Source organism: Rhineura floridana, chromosome 6 (assembly GCF_030035675.1).
Source record: "Rhineura floridana isolate rRhiFlo1 chromosome 6, rRhiFlo1.hap2, whole genome shotgun sequence".
Taxonomy (NCBI): Eukaryota; Metazoa; Chordata; class Lepidosauria; order Squamata; family Rhineuridae; genus Rhineura; species Rhineura floridana.
In genome coordinates, this window is record NC_084485.1 from 127,889,874 (window position 1) to 127,898,961 (window position 9,088).

Sequence of the window (9,088 nt, forward strand, 5' to 3'; positions counted from 1 at the left end):
TGCACAGTTTTGGCTTTGTCTTCCAGTAATGTCACTGCAAAAAGAAACTATGTCATCGTAACTTCCCCACCAAAAACACCCTTCTTTATATACAGTACATTCAGTGGAAGAGTTATGTTAAAAGATAGTCCACAGGAAACATAACAGTAAAGCTGAAACTTAAAATGCTTCTGGAGGGCAATTATAGTTACTCCACTCAAGACAACCGGCAAGGATTAAAGGAGTGTTACAGGCTCTGCAAGTACAGGAATGAACATTTACTCTTTTGTTGAATTTGTGAAGTCCTATATGAGACTAGTGCATCTTACCAGTTACTATGTTTTCCACATGGAATTATGAAATACAGTAAGGCTCATAACTGAATAGATACAGTTATTTAGGTAAACTGATTGGTAAGGCTAAGGATGTGGTTTTGGAGAAAGCCCATCTGCCTGGCAATCCCTGGTGCTTCCAGGTATGTCTGGGGAAAGCTGCCTGTAACCCTGGGGTGATGGACCAATGGTCTGGCTCAGTACAAGGCAGCTGTTTATGTCTTTAAGGCTAAAAACACGCACTACTTCTAGCTTGTCCTATTATCTCTGGGAAACAACATATTTTCTCAAGTGGCAGAAAAAACTGCAACATTTCTGAGCTGAAATACAAGGAGTAGTAGAACACAATTCAGTGACATCACATACTCTTATTTATCCTTAAAATAAGAAATTCCTGTTGGCTTTTCACTAAAGGGGCCACCTAGCTTGGGGAAGACATTGTCTCCATGGCTGAAGAAGGTCTGTTTTCAGAGGACAGCAGGCCCCCCCTCAAGCTTCAGTAATCCTAACTATGATGGGGTTCATCCCTAGACTCTGAAGACTGGAACCCGGACTGAAGTGATGAATCAACTTCCCCATGGGATCCTACACCTGGAATGGCTTGTTGCCTGCAGAAAAGACAAGAAGCTTCCTCTTCCTTCCCCTAGCTGGGAGCTGGCTAATGGGTGGTGCTGCTACTTCACTCAAGGGACCTGGAACTCATTAAAAAATTAATTTCTGTTTCTGCCTCTAAGCCAGCTCCATTTATGAGGTGAAGACCCTTCTATAGCGGTGAGCATTGATTTTGTAATCCCTGGTGAGTGTGTGAACTGAGAGTGATATAGGTGACCTAATCAAATGGGTGGATATGCTCTTTGACATCAGTAGGTTGCTAGAGGCGTATGCTAGGACTATGCAGTCCCTTAGCCAGCATGCCAAGGAAGCAGTGATAATTTTCTTCCCCATGGAGGAGAGCCAAAATGAAATAGAACAGTGAAGCTGGGTCCTATCCAGGTGGAATTTAACTGCCTTGCAGGTGTCCAGGATATGCTAGGATGGATAGAGTCAGTTTGGGGGGAGGTATTATTTTGATTTTATGTGATATGTTTACTTTTGTTTTTAACAATGTAAGTTGCTTCTCGAGATTTGAGTAATAAAAAGTGACTAATCTGATAAATAATACAAATAATAGAATGAAGAAATTACAAACTCCTGGGTTCTGTGGTAAGCCAAGTTTACCTTTAGTATGAAGTACGGCTCTGGTCTAAGGACAACTTTGTAATGGTGATGCATAGTTCCCTCTTAGAGGATAGGGCCCCCATCTCTGAAACCCTTCTACCTGATGTGAACATTGCTGAAAATATAGTTTAAAGAGTCAGGCTTTTAAGAGTCAGTGCTCCTAGTGGTTCAAAAGGGTGTGTGGTCAAGGCCTTGCAGACTACACTGAGTCTCCGGGGAACCTGTGAACAGGGTGACTGACAAGAGTAGTGATTCTAAGAAATCACTTGTTAAGTGGATGGGAGCACCCCCAAGATGCTGGGGAGGGCAGAAACCTGCCTTTTTTAGGGTATTGGGTTCTAGTAAGAATTCCAGCAGGTCTGCCAGCCTCACTCAGCCTGTGTACGCCAAGCACAAAAGGCTCTCCAGGTGAATTTGTGACATTCATGAGAATCTTCTGGAAGCTAGAAGTGATGATCATCACTGGGCAGTTGCCCTGTTGATCTTTGAGTCCCTACCCAGCCTCCAGATAAACTGTTTCAGAAACATGGTCTTTTGATGCAGGATGGGACCCAGGGCAGCAGGGGAATGGGCTAGCATGTGGATGTATCTATGAGATCTGTGTACCATGGTTGTCTTTGTCATGTGGGGGTTGCTTGTATGACTTTTCCCTGCTGGTCCCAGATACATCCAATGATTGGAGGGGGGCATAGAGTAAACCCCTGCACCATGTTCACATCAGGGAGTCCACAAACTCTGGGCCTTCATCCTGAAATCATGTTTGCAAGCCTTAATAGGCTTCTAGTGAAGACAGCGGCAGTTGGTCTTCTCAGCCTGGCTGCCAGATCCTTGGATACATCAAGTCTAGAATCTCCTTCAGGTATTCTACCCTAACTGACAGTAGATCAGATGCGGGGAACCTTTGGCCCTCCAGATGTTGAACTGCAACTCCCATCATCCCTCCTGCAGTAAGTGATCTTTTGCCCACTTGAAGAGTTCCAGGCCTTCTTTCAGGAGGAGTATTTTGCCCCCACCCCAGTCTGTTTATATATACCTGCTACCATCCTGTCTACTCATGCAATGCCTCCCCCAGCCAAGGGGCAAACTGATGTATTGTCACCTTGATTGCCCTGAGCCTACTGTAGGTTGATGCTGAACTCGGAATCTTCCATTCATCAAGCACCGTGTGCAAAACTTGCACCCTAGCCTTCCAGGCTGGCAGCTGTTGTCTCACATGTGGTCTAGGTTCTAAATTGAGCAGATGGTCTGCGTTTGTCCACATCAGTGAGCATTGAACTTTATGGAGCACATTGACTAGGTTGAGACCTATTGTTAATACTAGTCATGGTAGTCAAGGAGGAAGGTCTGTTCTGTAGCCTGACCCCAGGGAATTAGACAGGGCAAGAGATCATCTTTCCCAATAGCCTGGCTAGTTGAACCAGCCTTACTCTATAGGTCTTTTATCTATAGGTCAAGTACAGGCAAACACAGCAAGGACTAGCATTATGGGGACAGGATGACTCTTATCTTGGGGTTGGAAACCACTCTCAGGTGCATCTGACGGCGAATTTTGTGGTCCACTGGACCGGGGGTCCTGAAGAAATTGAATATACAGGTGTGCAGCAAAGGTAGGCTTTTATTGGTTATGTGTGCACGGTCAGTCTGCCATGATGTTTGGTGGAGCTCTGCAATGTGGCACTGCTTGCATAGGGTTTTTATACATTTTAAAACAAAGACATTAGCATATCCAATCAAGGGGTTATACATGAGCAGTACATAGCTGTTACATAGTGATTAGATAGTGGTTACGCTGTCTACATTGTAGCTAATCAGGTAATTTCTCAATAATTCTAATACTAGCACATTTCAGCTATGAGCTAGCTATATTACAGTGTTATTTTGTCCCAGGACTTGGAGAGCTGGGATGTTTACAAGTCCTGTTCCATTGATCTTATCATACTAGGGGTCAAGCTGTAGCAAGCATTCCAGGCATACCAGTCACCATGGATACCAGGCAGAGGAGACAGCCTCAAGGAAACAGCACCAAAGCGAGAATGAGAGGATTTTAGCTGAATGAGGGAATTTTATAATGGAAAATATTGGAAATTTCTAGTTTTCTAAATAAATATATTTGTATATAAAAACAATCCTCCTTCACATCAGTGTCTAGGAGGGAGTCAAGCTGCTGTTTGACATATTGATTGTGAACCCCTGGTTTGGAAGCAACTATTGTACACAAAGTATCTTGAATATACAATGACTGGGATGGAGATTGGATCAGAAGGGATATATCATCACCCCCTGATATATTAGAAGAGCACAGGGATCTCCAGAATCTTGTGGAAGACCCATGGTACAGAGGCCAGCCCAAATGGAAGGGCTAAGAAGGAACAAAAGGGCCAGATTGGCTTAGTCAGAGTCTTCTCTCCTCCTTGGGATTACTGGGCATCTTCTTTACATCCTTGGTCTTCATTAGCGCTCTATCTAGTACAGTGGTTCTCAACCTTTTTTGCTCCATTCCCCTCTTTCACCATTGTTCAGAATATAATTCCCCCCTTCCCAAGATAGTCTCTCATAGTGTGTTGACGTTTCGCGAGTGACGGTGGTGTTTCTCGTGAGAGAAAAATATCTCAGTTTATATTATAACAGAATTTCTTGGAGCACTTTCTGGTCTTTAAATAATAATTTAATTTTGCAAATGAAAATAATGCTGCATGTTCAAGAATCGATTTTAATCTGTGACATTCAATAAACTTTATTGAATGTCACAGATTAAAATCGATTCTTGTTTTTAATTTAATCCGCGACATTCAATAAACTTTATTGAATGTCGCGGATTAAATTAAAAACAAACTACAATTTTACAGATTGTACATAATCTACAGGACATCACACTTTGCTGAATAGTGGTCCCAATTCCCCCCCTGGAACCCTAAAATTCCCCCCCGGGGGGGAATTCCCCCCTTGTTGAGAACCCATGATCTAGTGGATCCCCAAACAGTTGTCTCTCTGTGAAGGGCAACACTGCCAAGTTGGCTTTGGATCTATCAATGACACACATGCACCAAGTTTGAGCCCATAGGTTCCTTCTTGCTATCATGTTGGCTGCCATGGCTCTTGCTCCCCTTTGTAGTGTGTCAAGAAAGGCATCTGCCTTTAAGACTGAGAGTGCTTGTATCTGTTGTAATGGCTTGCACATCTTTGTCCAGTTAGTTGTTCTCTTCAAGGTCTAGCCACTATAGTAGAGGTAGTTGATGCTTGAAGGATCAGAGTGGTGGCTGCTGCCTCAGTTCACTGGTCATGTTAGTCCACTGGCCATTCCAGACATCAGCAGAGCTTTTGATGGGAGAGCTGCGACAGGGATGGCAACACTGGGGACGGCCATGGCCTTAATAATGTTGAAAAATATAAATGTACTGCCTTCAAGATGATTCCGACTTATGGTGACCCTATGAATAGGGTTTTCATGGTAAGCAGTATTCAGAGATGGTTTACCATTACGTTCCTCTTAGGCTGAGAGGCAGTGACATACCCAAGATCACCCAGTGAGCTTCATGGCTGTGTGGGGATTCGAACCCTGGTCTCCCAAGTCGCAGTCCAACACTCTAACCACTTTGCCACACTGGCTCTCTTAATCATGTTATCTTGCAGTTTGACGTTTTGGTTAGCTTTGGATGTTCCTGGCTCTGAGCATTACTTGAGGATAATGTTCTCAAAGCTTATTGGTGTGTGGTGGCCGGGAAGCATTCTGCTAACCGCACCAATATAGCCTTTCCTCCAGGTGGTTAGGGGTCCTCCCTTTCTAGGTCAGCTGCTGAGTCCAAGACTCTGGTAAGGTACTGAAGACCACAGTTTGGAAAAGCCTTCCCTGAAATGTTAACAGTTTGGCCTCTGTCCCTTGGAAACCTCCCCCTCCTCTGGTTCTGACTGCCTGCACCCTTGAGGCATTTGTTGGCCAGTTGACCTGGAGGTATCCCCCTGTCTCTTTAGGCCATTTGGATAGGTCTTGCCTAGACACTCTCTCTCCCCCACCCCCTTGTTGGATTGACCATTCTGGGGAAGGGGGGAGGTCTGCTGAAACAAAAGGTGAACTGGGATCTGTATCCTCTGCTGTGACTCCTTGCTCTAGAGCAGGAATGGGAGAGAGGCTGGTGGTTTGCCTTTCATTTGTCCTGGAAGAGCTACAAGGAGTGATGTTTGTGACCTAGATTTGTTCTTGCACTCCTTAAGAGCCACCCTGGAGAAGCTTGCCAGCCTCTCCACCCTGCATTAATATGTGAGACCTTATTCTGTCCCTTGCTGGAATGCATCCCCCTCCCCCAAGCAACGGCCCTATACTTGTGGCTATCTGGCCATTAGGTGATGTGCCCATCCCCCAGTGTACACTGCCTGTGCAGCTTGCCTGGCTGGGAGGCAGTGGAGGCTGCCTCAGATCTGGTCTCCACTGCTGGGCCACCAGATAGATGCTGTTCTGTCTGACAGTAATGCTGTGGTTTGGATGCTGCTTGCCTCATGAGGGAAGAGGTAGGCATGCTATCTGCAGCTGCAACATGCTCTCCTCTTCTGGTGAAGAGTGGAGATTGACGTTGCAGCTGCTTCAGTCCTTGTTGCTTGGCCCCATAGATTATTACGTTGCCACCGTGATGTGAGGGGAGATGGGCAGCAAGGCCCTGTAGCACACATCAATGTGCCAAGCAGAACATTCAGAAGTTCAGTGCAGGTTCCTCTATCCAAGAAACATTCTGTTTGGCTTCTCTCTCTTTTGTGGCTCTCGTTTCTTGCAGGAGTCTGTCTTACTCCACAAGGCAGGAAGTCAAATTGGAGTTTGAGGGGGGGGTAAGGCCAGCCTTCTCTAGAAACTGAACGGCCCAGAGGCACAGTCTTCCCCCAGCTAGCTTGGTCTCCTGCACTCAAAGGGAGCATTAAGTTGCCCACCTTGTTCATTCCTTCCTTCATTATTAAAGTCTTTATAGGCCACACTTTTCATGGAGTAGATCAAGGCAGCTTACGACAGACAAAGGCATAATTAAAAAGCATTAAAAACAATAATAAAAGTAGCAATAATACCATTTTGGTTGGGGAAAAATATTAAAATGCCCATCTAAAAAATCTGGCTTTCAAAAGACACCTGAAAGAAAGGGGGGATAGTTCCTACTGAAACTCTGTTGGTAGGGAGCTCCACAAGGTAGGGCCTACCACACCAAAGGCTCAGTACCTGATGAAGGCCAGCTGAACCTCATGGGAACCACCAAAAGTGCCCCATCAGATCTCAGTGATCGAGATGGAACAGAGAGTCAGGCGCTCCTCTTGTATTAGGTTGCTATACAAAATAAAGGGGATCAGTATTTCTTGAGCCCGTTCATGGACTGGTGTAGTTCGAATAGAACAACAATAATTTCTAATAGGCAAGGCCAGTATGTTTCCATAGCATTGTATATGTGACTTTTACTATCACTAACATTTGCCAGTCAATCTCCTACTGTATGTAATTTTTTATATTTCTTCTGTTTGGCCATCAAAATACTTGCTTTAATAATGTAAGGTGTTGGTTGGTACCCTGCATATCACCCAAATAATTAACTTCTAGTTTCAAAAGGTAATGTAATTTCTGAAACAGTGAAAACAATAAAATCCCACATTCTGTATATTACAGCTGCTAAGCCACATATTATTTGATTTTGAAAAGGTATCTGATGACAAAATCTTAAAAAGTTTATTTTCTGACCACTGTTGATTCAAATTAAAAGGAGAATGGAAGAATCAAGGGGTTGTAGAAGTTGAAAAACCTATCATAGTAACATTTTCAAAGACTTAATTTGGAAAAGCCGTAACATACATGGCAGGCTGCTCAGATTTATTTTTGAAAAGTAGTTAACTCAGTCAAAATCTTTACACCTATAAACCTAATTTGCATCTAAATTGGAGGAGTAATACAGCAGAGCACACCATTCTTGTAAAATCTGATATAGATGTAATATGAGCAGAACCTGGCTTTCTTGCCCCCTTCTTTCTCCAGCCCTCTATTTTAAGAGCTTATATCACACCTTTAAGTTACAGTGCAGTCCTAAATTTACCTGTTCAGAATCAGAAGTCAGTCCCAGGTAAGTCGGTATAGGATTGCAGCCTTAGCCTTAATCCATGCCATGCATCCTTTACTTTGTCCATTGATATTAAATATTTGAATCTTCAATTAAGATTCAACATTTATGCATTAATTCTATGCTGAACTTGGAGAGTTCCCACCAATAGTATTTGTTTTATTTGAAAATTTATTGAAACAAGCATTTAGATACATATGACGATGCATACTGATTATAAGACAAATGTACACATTTTACACTGCAAAGAATTATGGTTTTACATGTTCAAATAATTTGTATTTACACACTCATAACAATATACAAAGATCACAGATTTTCATCCATGTGCTAAAAAAGCAAGCCACTCATAACAGTTAAGATTCTAGTATAACCACCTGCCTTTAAAAGACCTGAATTTCACAGCTAAGGCAATCACACTTCAACCTTTAAACCACACATAGAGCTCACTATAAATATAAGTGTGAATAATCAATATATATGCTTGTCAAACGTTTTATTCGCACCTCTTTTATCAATAATATAATCTGAAGAATAGAGGATGAGTGTAATGAAGACCAACTGAAATTGTTGGATCTTGTACTGGGCATTATCCCCCCATCATAAAGCATTCTGAAGCTCCACCGCTTTCAAAGGGAGAGTTAAAATGGTGCTTAAATCTCTCCTATTGCTTTCAATAGTGATTCAAAGTACTTAAAAATAATTTAACTTTGCTGTACTTTACTGCTAATTTTCATTCATTTTAAAGTACAGCAGTTGTTCTTTATGGACCATGCACCAATTTTTGTGTAATGTATAGAGGTATGATTTCAAAACAGTCTTAAACTGACTACAACATTTTACAGCTCTTAAAAACTAACCTAGAGTCAAAACAATAGCATTATCCTTTGTTTTAATTCAAATGTTGAATAGTAACTTAGAATGTTAAATATATTCTAATATATACCACAGGCCATTTAGTTTTCCATGCAGAGATCAAAAATGTTATTTAATATTTCAAAATTAAATGAGAACGTGCCATAAAGTTGAAATGAACTAAATTCAGCAGATGAAGCTGTTAGCAAAACCTATCAAATCTAGTTTAGAGTAATTTATTTGGTATTCTTAAATTCAACAATGATTAATTAATGCCTCCTGATGAACCCTGGAGACAAAACTAGACAGATTTGTTTACTGTTACTTATTAAACGAATTCAAAAGTAATTGTACCAGCAACATTGGGACTCTTCATGGATTTTTGGCACTGGTCAATGCTGTAGTCCCAAAAAAGTTCCATTGAAATTAGTGGAACTCGCTACCAAATTACATTTGTTTAGGTTCAATGAATTCTGATGGTTGCAAAATAAACTTGGAAGAGCTGGTTTGTTTTTCTCCATGTAAAGTTAGGAAATATTTGTTTGAATAGTGCCACCACCTGGTCAAACAAGCAGCAGATTCCAGCCATTCAATCTTAAGATATTTTATTGTTTGGCCATATGGTGG